Consider the following 15,808-nt stretch of genomic DNA (forward strand, 5'->3'; position numbering starts at 1 on the left):
CAGCTCTATGTGAATCACCTCAAACGGATTCGACTTAGCACTAATTATTGGGGTATGGCTACTGGTGAGAGAAACACTCCTAGCGCTTACTTTGGTAGAAGGAACAGATACAAAGTGAAAGAAACGAGATCTCTTCAGATGCCTACAGATCTCTTCAGATGCAGGTAGGCGCACAAGGTGACAAAGGGTGGGTGCGTGAAAGGCAGGGGCCTCCCTGGTTAGGAGAGGCTGAGGGCTGGCTGCAAGCGGTCAGCCGGGTGCCAGAGGACCTGAGCGCGCAGTTCTCAGCATGCTCAAAGCCAGAGAGGCCCAAGGCAACAATGAACTTGCTGCATTTCAGGGCCTGGAAGGCCAGAGGGACTGAAGCAGAGGCAGAGGAGGACGCTGGAGATGAGGCTCTTAGGCACAGAGCACGCAGAGTGGAGCTGGTGGGCAGGAAGTTCGGGGTGCATCCCAAACGCAGCAGAGGTCCCACTACAGCAGAGGTGATGACGCAGATGCAGGGTTGCAATGCGATCTGCATCCCCCTGGCCCAGACACGTAGGGTAGTAAGCACGCGCATGCGCACACCAGTTTCTCTTAAAATCATGTGACCGGTTATGTGTCAACGTGTCTCCCTGCGCCCTTTCAATCTGCCACCAAATCCTACCGAGTCCACCCCTAATGGTCCTGGGGCTCAACCCTTCCTTACACGGACGCCGCCATTGCCCTAACTGGAGCCCTCGGCCCTCTGGGCTCATTTGACCCGTCTGCAACCGCTTTTCAGCACTAAAGTTCTGCGTATGCCTCTTTTCTACTCAAAAGCTAAATTCTAATTATTATTTTTAAAGACTTATTTATACATACAGGAGGTGAGGTGCAGGCCAGAGGTGCAGGGGGTGAGAGGATTCCCCAGAGACACAGTGGGGCGCAGAACAGGTGGATGCACTGAAACACACTGCCGAGGGGCGCAGCGGGGAGACAGGAGAGGTCTGCTGCACCCCGAGGGTCCTTCCTCGGCCAGGGGCAGAACTCTTACTGCAGGGGCTGCCCACAGCTTCATAGTGCCGAGACTTAACCCCTCGCGCCACCAGGGAGGGCCTTCAATTCTAATTCTTTAACCCAGTGTTTGAGACCCTCCACCCCGTCTCCTGCTCTGCTCTGGCTTCTCTCCACACTCTGCTCTATGCGCTGTGCTCTGACCAGCTGGTCTACCTGCCCTTCTTGCGTGCCCTGCTTGTATTCAGGCTGTCTCCTGTGTCCCAGTTGATGCTGCTCCCAGTTGCATCTGTTGAGATCCTATCGGGTTAATGCCAGGACTCAAACGAGACCATCTCCATGTGCTTTCTCTGCTACTTCTAGATGTTACCCCACAGGACTTGGTCTGAACCCTCTAAGCACGCCGCCTGCGGCCCTTTGTATTGAGGTATCTGGGCACGTGTCTACTTCTTCCTCGCTCATTATCTCCTGGAGGATGAAAATGGAATCTTACTCATTTTTTATCCCTGTTATCACCAAGCTGAGAACATGGTGTAGACGAGGTAAGCAACAAATGAGTAAGTGAACCTAGATTCGTTTAGGCGGGTCTGCTCCAGACGATGATTTTAGAGAATTATGAATAATCGTAAGTGGGAGTAAGAAGGGTGTAGCCCCTCCGTCTTCACCCAGGCATTGAAGTGTCCTGGGAAACACAAATAAGCATGGAAATAGGTTTCCATTGTTTTACATGGAATGGATGTCAGGGAACTCACTTGAGAGTTGCTGAAAATTATGCGCTGTGTTAACAGAGCCTTAGGACATGGATTCCATGTCTCTGGCTCCCCACTACCACAGTCCTTCAGTCCCCATGGTGGGTTTATGGGAAATAATGTAGAACCATTTCCCTTAGCAATTAATTTTGAGTTGAGCAGTTCCTTTGCAGAAAAAAAGATAAAAGTTTCAGCTAATTCCCTAATTCTTCATTGTACTATTTTAGCATTCCAGGATGACTGAATTAGTGTGTTGGGGTTTACCTCAATCAATTGTGTTGGTGAGTTCATTTATCTTAAGTGACTTTGCTTGGGAAGAAAGGTATTGAATGAACTTCCCCACTGAACAAAGCCTTCTATTTATGTAGTAAATGGGTATATTCACTGGGGAAGCAGGAGAAGGCATTTCCTCGCTCCCTATTGCTTATCAAACACTGACCTTGATTCTCTATGAAAGAAGGTAACTAGATGTCCCCATAGTTACTTAAATTCTACCTGTTGTTGGTGTATCATCTGATGCAAACCATCTGTTATAATTGCTGAGAACCATGAAGCTCCCACGAAGTAGTGGGGCCTTGATGTTATGATTTGGATAGTTGAAAAGACTCCTGGGAGATTAAGGTCTCATCCAGTGGCTGCCCCCAAGACAGCCTCCCCTAGACTGCACTTCACCCCTGGTGAAGCCCTTCCAGGCCCACACACCTCACCTTTCATCAGGCTGGGTACCAACTGTGCTCTGAGGAACAGGGGTGCTCCCTGCATCATGTGTGTGGTTTTTCTTTTTCTTTCCAGTTTAGCTTTATGACAGTGAGTTATTCTGAATATGAAGTCTCCGTAGCACGTCCTGAGGAAAGAAGGGCTTTTAACTTTGGTGTCAGGGGGCAGGTGAAAGGGGATGGCGCCTATAAAGCACCTGATACTTTTATAAACGAGATAAGGAAATTGAGGGTACAGTGGCGGATTGATAACAGAACAACTAGAAGATGTCTTATGACCTCCCAAAGGGACCTTCTCGAGTTCAACTTGTATAGCAGTGATTTAAGTAAAGTAATAGAACGCAGTCGAAAATGTCCATTCACGGATGTTACAAAATTGGGAGAAATGACTGTCAAAAGCAAAAACAAACAAAACCCAAACAAAGTAAGAAATCAAACAAAAACAAAGTAAGAAATCCCAGGAAAGTAAATTCTAACAAAATGAATTTCAAAAGTGATCAAAGCGGAAACAACTTCAGTTCGACTTATAAATGAACAAAGTCCACGTTGCCTCCGTAACAGAGAGGGTTAAAAAAGAAGGAGCCGGGGAGAGGAAAGGAACCGTTTCAGAAGAAGGAGGAGCTTGCGCTTCTATGCGAGGTGCTGGAAAAACCAAATGTACTCACAGGTTCTATCAAGAGAAGTATGGTAGCCAAAGCAAGGAGGTGACAATGCTCTGCTCCATCCAGAGCAAAGTGAGCAGCTCTGAACGCCTTTCGCTAAAGGGGGCAAACAGAAGCATCACTGTAGCCGCTGGGGAGAGCGCTTCTATGCCGTGTCCCATCGGGAACTCAGAATGTCTGACCTGGAAAGGCTCACAGGGACTTCCCACGCTGTTTTCAAATATAGGAAGAGCCACATGCTGTGACGACGGGCCAACCCGAGGAGTGCACAGACAGCCGAGGACCCCTGAGTAGGTGACAGCGAAGCTCCCCGGAGGCGCACTGGGCCGGGCCGGGCCCAGTCCTGCAGGTGTTTCTCAGAGCTGCGTGACGGGAAACCAGGCCAGAGGGAGTAACAGTCTCCTGCCGCTCTGAAGCCCATGGCTGTCTGAGATTCCATTCACAGTTCTGTGGGGGATAGGTCTAAAGGTAAAGGCTTTTACTAGAATGCCATGTTTCCAATATTTTAGAGACCTCTGACTTCTGGGCAAGCACTGACTGTAGCCAGCACCAGAGCACCATGGCAGGGCTCTGCCTCCAGGCTCCCTGTGCACGGCGGTGAAGGCGCAGCCCTGTGAAGCCGTCTGCAGCCCCCGCAGCCCGAGCTCGGTCCCCGGCCAGGGAGGGACCCACAGGGCGCAGCAGATCTCTCCCGTCTCCCCGCTGCTCCCCTCAGCAGTGGGTGTCAGTTGGATCTGCCTGTTCTGCCCCCCACTCTGTCTCTGGGGAGTCCTCTCACCCCCACACCTCTGGCCTGCACCCCGGCTCTTGTGTGCATGCATGAATGAATCTTAAGAAAGGGCACGGGATTTGGAGCAGACTGTTTGGGTTGAGCTCCAGGCCTGGCACTCACCTGCTCTTGGGCTTTAGGCAAATTGCTTCCGGGATTGTTCAATGAGATACCACATCCCCCTGATTCTAAGACGGACATTTGCTCACGTTTTAATGGCTCTGAAATCAAGACACATTCGACATTGATGGCACGTCAGGGTTTCACTGGGAGTGCGTTTGGCTTTTTTTCCCTTAGCAGCAGCACATAAAGTAATGTGGGTCTTACAAAAATCAGTGGCAACATAGTCTACCATACATGAAACACTCAGCATAAATACTGGCCGCAACGAGGGGGCAACAGATTAATGTCAACCTTCCTTTTCTGGACAAGAGCTTCACAAACTCTTGAGGAAGAAGGAGACCCTCAGGAAAGACTGATCGGAGTTGGTCTATAGATTTGCAAAATGGAAAATCAACGAGAAGGTCCATACAAGCCCACATGTGTGGACATACATATACATGTGTGTAACGTGACACACACACGTCTGAATAACAAAAATGAATATGCCACATATATGTTCCCTCTCACCCCATGTCCTGCGGTCATGCAAACTTTTGGTAATTCTCCAACTCTGCCTGTTCAGTAGATTTGGCTCAGACATTTACTGAACATGAGGCTAACCGTTTTTGCCGACTGTCTTCTGCAAGAGACGGAGGAAGGCCGCTGCCATCACCAGGCTCTGCCGTCACCTCCCAAACCAACTGCTCACCACAGACTGTTCTTGACACATCTAATGTCTTTCAGGGCTGACTTCTTCCTCTTCTGGTGCTCAACTCCGATGCTTTATGCTGTCACTAGAAGCGTATAATAATCTCGACACGACAAGGATATAGTAGTTAGGGGCATTTTTTCCTTGACCTGGCTGACCTTGAACGCAATCATCACCAAGGCTTTCTGGAGCCAGATGCTGCATTTCCAACTGCAGATTTTTCCATGTGTCACATAACTGATGCTTTGTGAAATGTCATCAACATGTGCTCTCGCTGCTATGTTGCTTTAGAGAGCTACCCCTGACAGTTACATCTCACCCAAAGTCCACTTCTTCATGACTACGTTACATTTAACTTTCTGATGGCCTCCATCAGCTCATCTTATAGCAATATTACAAGCTCACCTGCGAGTTCTCTCTCTCCTTAATCCAACTTCTGGGCAGTGGGTTGCTGCCTCAACCCCCGATGGTTTGGTCAGTTTGTTGACATCTACTCATCTATATCCATATAGATTCTGGGTCTACTGGAAAGGCAGAAGATAGACCTTCAAGGCATTTATCCCCAAGGCCAGAGACACAGAAAAGGACTCACACTGCACAGAGGCTCGCTTACATGACCAGGGCTCCCTGGTGAACCTGTGGTCTCCGGCCCTTCTGCACAGGCTGCCCTGTGCACCCAGCGGTGGCTTGTCCGCTGCCACGTGCTGTGCTTGTTCCAAACCTATTTCTGTGGGTTCTTCGTATTGTCCTTACCATGCAATTTGACCTACTTAAAGTGATGAGAATGAGCTAGGCTTGGGGTCAGGGCGAGCTCCTCCAAGATTTAAGGGAAACGTTTGGGAAAGACACACTAAAGGTGAGTTGCTAGGCGTGGGAGAACCAACTATAAAACATCATGAAATCTGGAAAAATCGGATTGCCTCACAGAAGTCTTTAAGATCTTGCTCCACTTTAAAGAAACCAAGACTAAACGGTTGTGAAAGCTGGGAGGCACGGCTGCTACAAGAAATAGAATGCAGGACTCGGGAGGGAGGCCCCAAACGCCAGAGAAGGGCTCTGGCCCTACATCAAAAACTTCAGGGGTGTTTTAAGTTGAAATAAAGGCTTAAGGAATGATTTCATCATTTTCTCTGATTCCTGCTTTAACTAACTTGTTCAACTAAGTCACCAGCTATTAATTGAGGAGGGTGAAAGGGTGTCAAGTGTTGTTAACATAATAATACGTTAAGAGCTATAATACAGGACGCTGGGGCAGACGGGACGGCTCTTTCAGCGGAAGGCGCACGGGCCGGCCCTGCGGCGCGGAGTCCCACCCTGCGGGCTCCAGAGGCTGGGCTGGGAGTTCCCAGCCCTCGGGAAAGGTCGTGGGCCCCCCGAGGAAGGAGGCACATAGCCACATAAGTCAGTTTTCCAGACTTGGGAAACCAACCGAGGACCAGATAGCAGAGGTCCGCCGTCACTGCCACGTGAGCTTAGGCAAGATGTGTGTGCCCCAGTGTCTCCATCGGGAAGACGAGAATAAACGTGGGTGCACTTCAGAGCACTGCCGAAGTTCCAGGAGAGGGTCCGTGAAGAATCACGCAGTCTCCCAAATACATGCAAAATTAGCTCAAGGCTTTCCAGGAACAAGGGAGTAGCACACTGCGGACGATTCTAGAGAAAAAGGAAACGTTCCATGTCTTCTAAAATCTGCATGAATAAAAGCGGAGTCAAGAGAAGAACCAGGTGTGGCAGCAGCCCAGTGCCAGAGGCAAGTCTGCTCTAACCTCGTCAGCCCAATGGGAAAGGACTGAACAGCAGCACTGAACACCGCCCAGCCGCCGCCCACGCCAGTCACTACATGTCTCTCCCTGCCATTGACGAGGCGTCTCCAGGTTACGCAGGTGATACACAGAGCAGCGAGTAGAGCCCTGGCCGCGAACCCGAGTGTGGAGGTTTGGCGGCAGCCAGGCTGTCTTCTTCAGGGACTGTAGTGCACAGACCCTAGGCTGCTGTGTCTTGCAATTGCTCATCTGTTAAAACTTTTCACTGGACAGGAGGCTGCAACTAATAGCTAAAATGAGGGCTGGAGATTATCAGGGATTTCAATTATCCTGCCTAGCTCTGACCTCCATTACCAAGGATAATCAGAAGGCAGCTCTCGCAATTTTCTGAAACTTCCATTAATTTTAAATAAATTTATACAATATCATTTCCCCCTCTTTACCCAAATTAAAATGTCCTTGTCTTTTCAGTTTCTCATTACAGGCAAATGCCTTGTATGTCTTGGAGACAGTCAGTTGTTTTTCTCTGGATCTTTTGTATTTCTGCTTTGTTTTCTTTGAAATGAAAGGACCCAAAGCTGAATTCTGATTTGAAGGTGAAGTCATAACATCAATGTATATCATTAAAATGTTTTATTGTAATTACAGAAATAGTCAATGCCAAATTATGTGCACTATATTATTTTCTGCCTTATTCCTTATCCCATTCTCAAAGTTAATACGGCCCATTATATCTCATTCATTCTCTGACTGCGGCGCAGAAAGCAGATGTCCCCATTGAACAGTCCACAATGAAGCTGAGATCTTTTTCCTGAGCACTTCACAAGTAGAGTAATTCAGAGCCCATCAGTGAGTGTGAGCTGTTTCAATTGTTCCTTCCAGTGTGCATTAGCTTGCACTTGTCTACATAAAATTTCAAAGAATCACAGATATCAGAGATGGCAAAGACCAGTCAGTTTATCAAATCTGCCCACTCTGCCAGCCAAAGCAAAGGAAGGATGCTGTCAGTCCATGCTATTTTAATCATCCTTATTAATGAAAATTACAATGACTGTTTATATTACATGGCTTCTTTCATTCTAAAGTCAATTAAGATTTTTTTTAAGCAATGTTTCTTTTCAAAAAGGCACTTGGGGCCCAGACGTCACCAGCGCCAGCCCAACGAAGCCGAGCACTGCATTTAGCTCGGCTCACCGAGGACCAGCCACGGTAAGGCAGGGTGCTGCGGGGGGCGGGTGTTCTTGGGGGTGCAGAGGTGAGTTGAAACTGAGGCTCAGCCCTGTTTCTCGCGTACGAAGGGGCTCTGTGATAGTGAGCTTCTCCTACAGCCTTTCTAGGCTCGTGATGACGAGAACACTGGGGGCTAAAGAGATTCCTCGGGCTCCAGTGGCTGAGGAAGACCTGATGGGAGAGGGGCGTTTGAGCCAGGCCCTTGAGGGAAAGTGGGACGTAACATGCAGGTTGTGGAGAAAGAGGACTTGACAGAGAAACAGACTAAGAGCCCCGAGCTGGGTTTCTCCCCTACAGTGTAAAGATGAAACCACCTTCCCACTGCACGAGGGTGACCTCTGGACACAGAAGGTGTCTCCTGGGCCTCTTCAACAAGACCAGGATGTGGAGGCTCAACTTAATTACCCTCTAGAAACAGTAATCAGAACACGACTCAGAATCTACTGATAGGGATAAGACAGAATGTTTCACATGAGACGATCACACGAGAATCGTCTCATGCGAAACATCTAAAAGGTATTTTTTAGATGGTCTAGAATTGCATGCAAGGAAAATTCCCAACTACAGACAAAATCCCAGCGAACAGATAAAGGACTCACTTGCTAGGATCTAGAACCATTCAGTACCACACAATGTAGCCAAATTCTGATAGCGGTGAAGCCAGTGGTCACTTGAGGGATTTGCAGGGCTTGCGGGACTGCTGGGTTTCCAACCGCCGATGGTGGTTGCACGGAACAATTCCATCTTCTGATGCCCCTGACAGAAACACCAAGCTGTCTGTCTGTTCAGTAAGAGCAGGAGTCTGTCTACCTGAGTCAATGAACCTCCTCCTTGCAAGCACCATTGTCGGTCACTATACGATCGCAGTAGTTAGTTGCTTTATTCCAGCCTTCATTAAAATCGTGGTGGCAGAAAAGGAGGCTATAGGCGACTTCCAATGCTTCGATATCGGTCCCCTCTGCTACCACTGCGGGGTCATCTCCAGCATGGGAGCGCCCCTTGATCCCCCCCCCACCAGTCCATTTACCACCAAATAGCTATTTTCTCTGTCTACCATACCACACGGATGCAGCTCTGTGTGCCTCGTCGTGAGCTGTGTGAACACCTCTCCCCTCCATGGGAAGGAAGGCCGGAAAGGAGGGATTCTCCTCCTCGTCTTGCCTGAGTTCGTTGTTCCTTGCCTGACACACAGCAGCTACTCCACTCCTGTGGGTTCTGTTGTAGGGTCAGTCTGAGAGATCTTATCTGATTATCTGATATGTTTTATAAATTTCCCTGGGCACCTTTCCGGAACTTGCCCTGGCTGTGTGGTCATGGGCGCAGCTAGGTGGCTGTATACCTCTGGCTGTCCTTGCAGCCAGTGCGAATCCTGGGCGGTGCACAGTGGAAGGGCCCCCTGGAGAGACCTGAGTGCAAGGCAGCCGCCCTCACACTCATCACTTGCATGACCCTGGACTGGCCACCGTGCAGGCCGACTCTCGCGTCGGCTCTGGCCGTCACTCTCCAGCTGGGCAAGTTAAACTCTAGACCTCAGTTCCCGCAACTGTGAGAGGGAGACTAATCGCTCTTATCTTGGTTACATAAGGTAGCACAGGCAAGGGTCTAGCTCATAGCAAATACTCAGTGAAGTGTTACTATTATGTCTCGTAAAGCAGAAATCGTAATCAAGTCTCCCAGATGATGAAAAGGCACACATGGCATAACAAGTAAAATTCTACTGGACACGTTCTGGTGACGGCTCCTTCTCCCTGTGCGCCAGAGTGATCACTACGATGGACTGAGTACCCGTCTGCCTTCCGTACTGTGTCCAAGTCACTTTAGATATATTATACCATCTAATTTAATTCCCATAATAAGCTGTTGAAATAATAATCATTATTCCTGTTTTACAGATGAGTAAATTGAGTTTCAGAGAGAATAAATAACCAGTCCAAGGTCATATCATTAGTTTCAGACAGATTGTTCCAGAAACTTGCCCTAAGAGGGAGCAAATGTAGAATAGAAAACTAAAAGAAGAAAATACAGGAGGGAAGCAAAGGCAGAAACCCCCTAAGGAGCTTGGGATCCTCTTTACACTCTCCCAACCTCCAATTCCAGGATTCTGATTGCTTATTTTTTAATTTTTTTTTACGATTTATTTATTTATGCACCCAGAACTGGGGCACAGGCCAGAGTTGCAGGGGTGATGAGATGCTTCACCAGAGACAGAGTGGGGAGCAGAACAGGCCGAGTGACAAAGTCCACTGCTGAGGGGAGCAGGGGGCGGGTCAGGAGAGGTCTGCCGCGCCCTGTGGGTCCCTCCCTGGCCGGGGACAGAACTCGCCAAGTGCTCACTGCGCCCTAACCCGCTGCGCCCTCTGATGCTTTTGAAGTAGTCGCCAGGACCCATGTGGGTATAATCTTATTCTTACGACTCACTTACTCTTGTTTGTTAATGAATGCCTAAAACAAAGACATCCATCTAAGAACGAACTCTGACAAACTCTCTCCCCCAATTTCTTTCCTGATTATAAACTTCCTATTTGTCCTCAGGTTCTTCTTACCACCGTTGTAATAATTGTCATCTGTGAAACCTTTTCATTTCTAATAACCTGCTGATTATGTTTATGTCCTAGCTTCCATAATGGGCGTGCTTTAGATATGTCACATACATGCGCTGTCAGCTCCCCGGACAGACAGACGCCCTTCCACATCTTTCCTCTAAGGCCGCCTAGTCTTACATCAAGTGCCCGGCACCCGCCCTACCGACCTACCCATCTTGGATTCGTGGGGTATTCTGACATATTTTTTGGGCAATTCCAACCACACGTGTTGGGTTCATTGGATTCTTTCTTGGGAATCTGAATCAGGGAATTCTGAGAGAGTGAAGCAATTATCAGCGAAGAACGCCAGTGAATGAATACAAGGGAGATTGAGGAGGAAGAAGCTGCTACGCTGCAGGGAGCAGAGGGTCCTGGCACGTCCGAGTGCGGTGTGAGGTGGAAGCAATTGCTAAGAAACTGAGACACGTGACTCAGGGTCCAGCTGGAAGACAGCAGGTCTCGGAGAAACCCAAAGCAAACTCGTGTGGAAGAGCGGAATTGCGTGAGAGCGGCCTCGTGCCGCCGGGATTTCCAAGTCTGGCTGCCAGCTAGCTCAGTCTGCGTGCGTCCTCTCAACAAACACCCCTATTCTTAAGAAAACTCCAGAGAGCCTGGTTTTTGCAGCACATTTTGAGAAGAATATAGCTGAATTTATTAATCCCTTCTTTGTTTTGAAAGGGTCACAGCGGCAGATTCCCGGAGTCAACTGTTGCTATCCTTTGGTTCTCCGGATTTCCTTGAAGGCCTCCGTTTCCCCCATTTCTGAGACAGAAGAAACTCACAAAGACCAAAGCAGGAGCTACATCAAGATTCAGGGGAGAAAGGTGGGCAGAAGGACAGGGAGGATTGAGGCACAAAAATGTTTTGCCAGGGGGGAAGAGGAGTAACTGCACTAAGAAATGTCCTTTTCTACGTAAAGACTTAAATGAACGTAAAGTTGTATAATTTAAGACTACACCATGTCATCTTTTTCTGCATTTAAATTTATGAATAAGCCACATTTCAAGGGGAATTGTTTATTCATTCAGCAGCATGTGCTGGTCACCGCTCCCCCCCCCCCCCCGCAAGGTGTTACTGTTCTGCAGCCACGGACGGCCTCGAGCAGAGGGCAGTCGCGGGAGCCGGAGGCGGACCCCACAACGGGCTAAGTGCACCCCAGCCACAGCCAGTGCAGCAGACACAGGAAGAGTTGTGTCTCAGAAGCATCTAGAAAGACAGGCCCAGGAGGTGTTTTATTTTTTAAAGATTTATTTATTTGTGCATACAGAACTGGGGTACAGGCCAGAGGTGCAGGGGCGGTGAGAGGACTCACCAGAGACAGAGCGGGGAGCAGAACAGGCAGATGGACTGAAACCCACTGCTGAGGGGAGCAGCGGGGAGCCAGGAGAGGTCTGCCGCACCCTGTGGGTCACCTCTGGGGAGGGATCGAACTCATACTGAAGCCGCTGATGCCAGCTTGCAGTGCCGCGTCCTAACTCATTCCACCACCAGGGAGGGCCCATCCCAGGGTGAGTTTTGAAGGCTCAGTGGGTGTTGGCTTGGAGAGGGTGAGGTCTGGGCACCAACACTAGTGTCCACACCCACCTTCTCTGGACGGTGGCTGCCTCAGATGCCTCACGAGGTCACTGGTTTCTACACAGCGGGCCTCCACCCCTGGCTTCCTGCAGAAAGTGGGTGCGTGACCCCTATTCAAAGCATCCCTTGTCCAGAGCCCTCAGCACGACTTTTCTTCTCAAACACACACTAACTGCATGAGTTCCGGGGGCAGCAGGCCATGCAGCAGACGGAGCAGGGCTCCGATGAGGCTACCTGGAGGTCCACAAGTTTCTCTTGGGCGCGAGTGATGGCCTGACTGCCATCCCGGCTTCCTCTGAGCTTTGGTATTTATTTTGTTGGTAAAAGAGTGATTATGATTTTTGTGAAAACTGCCAAAGTCCTCGAAAGCTCAGCTTGACGCATTTGAATCTTTAAGTGAATAACATAAAAATACTTGGATAATTACTTAGAACACTAAGTATTAGATCTCCAACAATAATAAGTTGAATGTGGGTTTCTTTTCCTCTATATTTAGCATTCATCAGTAACCAAGTATTTCGGATATTTCTACAGAGTATATTCTGATACGTAAAAAGCTTTCTGGTTATGCCACTCCATAAACCTATTCCTGTTTCCCTGTCTTCAAGGTCAATAGCACATTTCTCTTATGTATCCACTTCTTAGGATGTTATAAAGTGAAGCCAGATAGCCGATGTCAGGAATTTTAAACAGCCAAGATAAAGGAACAAGATAAGTAAAAAATTATTCTAGATGGTCTTCAAAATCCTCTCCCCCTGTTAGAAGGTAATCACCTTACATACTTTTATTCCTCAGCTAGACATCGGACCAATTCAAAGAGGGTCCATGGCGTGACAGTTCTCAAGGCACCCTGAGCTGGCTTTCCTTGCAACAAGCAAGAAAGCCTGATACGTGGTGGAAGGCTTTACTCTGGAGTCCTAAATACTGCATTACGAACTACCATGTAAAATTTTAAAATTATGTCTTCTCAAAGGTTTAACCAATTTCAAATGAATAATGCTTGGAATTCCTCACGGAGAGCATGATTAATAGAAACATCGTTCATGCGCTCCCTCTCTGCCTCAGTCCTGGCCATATTTCAGGAGCAGTTCATGACTCACAACCCACAGACACACACGACACACACATAGGCGCCTCAGACGTGGCTCGCGTGTCAGTCTCCCACAGTATCTGCAGCTGTGTGTCCAAGAGACCGCAGCCAGCCAGCACCCCGTGCACAGCCTGCAGCACCAACACCCCAGTTGCTTCCACTTGTCCCTCACATCCTCAAAACAATGTGTAAGCAGGATGCAAAACGACGCAGCGGTTTCTGTGAAAAAGCACGTGAGAACAGTGCAGCTCAGAGATGCGCCCAGCGCCCGACCATTTTACATTCCCACTTATTGTACAGAAAGACGCGCATTCAAAACAGCCCGTTCTTTTGAAAATGCTGCTTTAGTCGCCCAGCACATGTGCTTCATGCTGACTGGCACATTCTCTTAAAATCCATAAATTAAAATCTCACTTCTTTTCCATTATGCTTTCCACTTCAAAACGCCGACGGTTTGTATGACCGTGTGAGGAATACACCCGAATACCCACAAAACTCCTATTTTCCCTTTGGTAACCATGGCTCTTGCGCTGGGCCTTGTATAGGGAGATGACAAGACCAGATTCCTGAGATCAGAGAAATACTGAGTAACAGGGCAGGAAGGACCCTTAGAAACGACCCTGTCCCATCGCTCGCTGAAGCAGAAGGCCAGGCCCTAGAACGGAGGGTGCAAGGTCATGGGCTGGCAGAACCAGACCCTGGTCCAATGTACTTTGTCCCCCCCCAAAATGATGTCCTTATTAAATTGCAAGCGGGGATCCCTTCCTCTGAATGAGCCTTTGAGATCTCAGTCTTTAAAATAGGGGACCGGAGCTAAGGCGATTATTTTAATGCCACGTCAACACAGCATCTTTGACCTCAATGCTGTGCTGGTTGCTGCGTCTCTTTGCTTCTCATCTCTCGGAGAGATTCGACCCCACCAGGGAGAATTAATCATCCTGCTGTGTTGCCCCTTATTTTCGTCGGAGTCTGGCTGAGTCACACGCCCTTCCTCAAATAGCCTGACAATATTAGTTCAGTCACAGGGCTGTTACAGGGGAGGGCAAGAAGGTACCTTTTAAAAGTGCATCGGATGCTGAGATGAGGAACGGAGAAAAGTTCCATTCTCTACCTTGCATGGGACCTCGTGAAAGGCCGCCAAGTCCTCAGAGTAAAACCTCACCCGGCACCACTTACAGCCTCTGCGTTGGGGGTGCCGGGCGCACTGGCTCGCTGCACACATTTTCTTTACACACTGACCCACACAGTGCACCTTCTGGAAGTCATCAGCCTTCACCTTTATTCTCCAGGAGTTAGGATGAGCCCGAGCACTGCTGCCTGGGCCCCAGTTTTGTTAAACCTTCCCTACCCTGTTCTTTCCCTTCTTACCCCTCTCTGGATGACCCCCAGGCCCCCTCGGCGGCCTCCTCCAGGGGCAGCTTCAGCAGGTGGGGGGTGCCGGGGTGGGGGTGCCGGAAGTGATCAAACACTTGCAAATGGACTCAGGTGTGCGCAGGAGGCCACAGGCCACAGGTGCCAGATGCAGACCTGGGTGGCGGGGTGGGGGTGCCGTGGGGGTGGGGCACTGCCGGCAGCGGCTGGTTGTCGTGTGTGACAACATCGGGCACGGAACAGTGACTCTCATTTTACTCATCGCGGGCTTAACCACGCAACCTGTGTGGGTTCCCAAAGTACAGGCATCAAACCTATGATTTATGTGTGGGTGGGCATGTCTGTCTGTGCTTCAAACTACTAAATTAATCTAGAAAAAAAAGAAAAGGTGGATTGACAACGCTGAAGAAAACACTCCTCCGAGCACTAAAGGAAAAACACAAAGCGGAAAACGGTGATACCAGCGCGCCCGGCCCGCCCCCGCGAAGGACCCGCGCCCGCTTCCAGCCGCGCGGGCTCTCCGGGTGGGACCGCGGGAGGCTCCTCTGGCCTCAGCAAAGCAGCGAGACGTCAACGACCAGCCGAAATGGGGCCATGGAAGAGATCTCGGCATTATTTTTCTCTTTAGGGCTACGAGTCCTTGTTGGGGGTATGGGAAAGGCATTCTGCGCTACTTGACTTTGGGGTTTTAAGACGACAAGCACAACCGTGTTCACGCACCTGTTTGTATCCACTGAAGAAGTAGGAGCCACAGAAAGTGGGGCAGAGCCTCCCTGCGATGGCCATTAGGCTTGAGCAGCAAGAAACTGTTGCTCTGAAGGGTGCGGCCGGCCCAGTGGGCCGGCTGGCTCGGGGAGACGACGTAAAAGGACAGGTGGAAACGGCCAGCGGAGAGCAGCCGCGTCCAGGAAGAGAGCGGGGACACAGAACCTCCGCCGCCTCCCGCTGCTACGTGTGGGTGGGGAAGGCCCAGGACCCAGCCACGGAGAGGAAAGCACCCTCAGCTTCTGGCTAGCTACACGCTTTCGGTCAACTGCTGGACAACTCCGCGTCCTTCTCTCTGGCAGCTGCACGCCCGCCACCTGCACCCCAGAGTTATCACCGCCACTTCTGCAACTGGGCGGCCAGTGGGCAAGATGGCCGGAGATGGCAGGCTCTGGGGCCAGGGCTCATCTGCCTGGTTCCTCCCCACATTTTCACCCCAACACGGAGCTCGGTGCCTAGGGAAGGCCCCTAAAATGTGAGTGGAGTAAAAAGCAAACCCACAAATGAATGTGCATAAAGTCACGTCTTCACACGAGCCAGTTTGCACTGGGCTTGGTGACCAGGCCGGAGCACGTGGACTCTGAGTGCCCGCCTCTGACCGGCCCACGGGTGGGGTATGCGAAGTCGAGGGTGGAGACCGCGTGAGGCTGGCCAGCCAGGTGATGCTAGGGGGCGGGAGACCCCAGGTGCGGCTGAACCCCCCAGGTGATGCTAGGGGGCGGGAGACCCCAGGTGCGGCTGAACCCC

Source organism: Condylura cristata, unplaced genomic scaffold (genome assembly GCF_000260355.1).
Source record: "Condylura cristata isolate star-nosed mole 26May11 unplaced genomic scaffold, ConCri1.0 scaffold00026, whole genome shotgun sequence".
Classification (NCBI taxonomy): Eukaryota; Metazoa; Chordata; class Mammalia; order Eulipotyphla; family Talpidae; genus Condylura; species Condylura cristata.